A 2,614-nucleotide genomic window follows, 5' to 3' on the forward strand; every position below is an offset into this window, starting at 1 on the left:
AAGCAGTTTCACAGATACCTTCTTTCTAGTTTTTATCTGTAGATATTCAGTTTTTCTCCAAAGGCCTCAATGTCCTCCCAAATGTCCTTTCGCAGATTCTACAAAAACAGTGTTTCCACCATGCTGAATCAAAATAAATGTTTAATTCTGTGCAATTAATCCACACAACACAATGCAGTTTCAAAGATATCTTCTTTCCAGTATTTATCTGGGGACATTCGATTTTTCCCCATAGGGCTTAATGGGCTCTCAAATATCCCATCGCAGATTCTATGAAAAGAGTTACCAACCTGGTGAATCAAAAGAGAGTTTTATCTTGGTCAGATAAATCCACACATCACACAGCAGTTTCAACATAGCTTCATTCTAGTTTTTATCTGGGGATATTGTTTTCTCCATAGGCCCCAATGGATTCCCAAAAGTCCCTTCACAAGCTGTACAAAAAGAGTGATTCCAAACTGCTGAATCAAAAGAAGGTTTAGCTCTGTAAGAGGAACCACACATCACAAATCGCTTTCACAGATAGCTTCCAGCTAGTTTTTATCTGGGGATATTAGGTTTTTCTTTATATGCCTCAATGTGATCCCAAATGCCCCTTCACAAATTTTACAAAAAGAGAGTTTCCTACCTGTTAAAACAGAAGTAAGTTTTAATTCTGTGAGATGAATCCACACATCACCAAGCAGTTTCACAGACAGCTTCTTTCTAGTTTTTATCCGGGGATATTCAGTTTTTTCCTATAGGCCTCAATGGGCCCTCAAATCTCCCTTTGCACATTTTACAAAAAGAGTGAGTGCTTCCAACCTGTTGAATCAAAAGAGAAGTTTAACTCTGTGAGATGAATTCACACATCACAAAGCGATTTGAGAGATAGCAAGTTTCTAATTTTTATCTGGGGTTATTTTTTTTCCCCATAGGCCTCAATGGGCTCCCAAAGGTCCCCTCGCAGATTCTACAAAAAGAGTGTTTCCAACCTGCTGAATCAAAAGAAAGGTTTAACTCTGTGACATTAATCCACACATCACAAACGTTTTCATGGATACCCTCTTTCTACTTTTTATCGAGATATTTGGTTTTATTCCATAGGAATAAATGGGCTACAAAATATGCCTTAGCTGATTCTACAAAAAGAGTGTTTCCAACATGCTCAATCAAAAGAAAGGTTTAACTCTGTGACATGAATCCACACATCACAAACAGTTTCAGATAGGTTCTTTTCAGTTTTTACCTGGGGATATTAGCTTTTTCCCCTAGGCCTGAAATGTCTCCCAAGTGTCCCTTCGCAGATTCTACAAAAAAGAGTGTTTTAAACTTTTAAATGTTAAGAAAGGTTTAACTCTGTGAGATCAATCCAAACTTCAAAAAGCAGTTTTACAGATCACTTCTTTGTAGTTTTTATCTGGAGATATTCGGTTTTTCCCCATAGTCTCAATGGGTTCCAAAGTGTCTCTTAGCAGATTCTACACAGAGTGTTTACAAACTTCTGAATCAAAAGCAAAGTTAAGCTTTTACAGATGAATTCACAGAACCCAGAACTGTTTCCCAGAAATCTCCTTTCTAGTTTTTATCTTGGGATATTCCATTTTTACCCATTGGCCTAAAAGGGCTCAAAAACATCTCTTTGCAGATTCCAGGAAAAGCGTGTTTCCACCTTGATCAATCAAAAGAAAGGTTTAACTCTGTGAATTTAATCCACACATCACAACGTAGGTTCAAAGATAGCTTGTTTCTAGTTTTTATCTTGGGATATTTGGGTTTTCCCCACAGGCCATAAAGGGCTCCCAAGTGTCCCTTTGCAGATTCGACAGAAAGCATGTTTCCAACCAGCTGAATAAAAAACAAAAAAACACTTAACTCTGAAGTGAATCCACACATTTGTGGAGATATTCTGTTTTTCCCCATAGGCCACAGTGGACTCTCAAATGTAACTTTGCAGATTCTACAAATAGTTTCCAACTTCAAGAATCAAAAGTTTGAATCTGTGAGATGAATCCACACATCACAAAGGAGTTTCACAGAGATTCTTTCTAGTTTTTATCTGGGGATACTCAGTTTTTCCCCATAGGCATCAAATGGCTCCCAATGTTCCTCCCCTGACTCTACAAAAAGAGTGTTTCCAACATGGTGAATCAAACAAAAGGTTTAACATTGTGAGAGAAATTCACACATCACGAAGCAGTTTCAACAATAGCTTTTTGCTAGTTTTTATCTGGGGGTATTTGGGTTTCCACTCAGGTCTCAATGGGTTCCCAAATATCCCTTCACAGATTTTACAAAATAATGTTTCCAAGTAGCTGAATGAAATGACATTCTTCCTCTGTAAGTTGAATCCTCACATCACAAGGTTTCTTTTTTTTCTTTTTTCATTTTTTTTTATTATTATACTTTAAGTTCTAGGGTACATGTGCATAACGTGCAGGTTTGTTACATATGTATACTTGTGCCATGTTGCTGTGCTGCACCCATCAACTCGTCATTTACATCAGGTATAACTCCCAATACAATCCCACCCCCCTCCCCGCCCATAATAGGCCCCGGTGTGTGATGTCCCCCTTCCTGAGTCCAACTGATCTCATTGTTCAGTTCCCACCTATGAGTGAGAACATGCGGTGTT

Source organism: Theropithecus gelada, chromosome X (assembly GCF_003255815.1).
Source record: "Theropithecus gelada isolate Dixy chromosome X, Tgel_1.0, whole genome shotgun sequence".
Classification (NCBI taxonomy): Eukaryota; Metazoa; Chordata; class Mammalia; order Primates; family Cercopithecidae; genus Theropithecus; species Theropithecus gelada.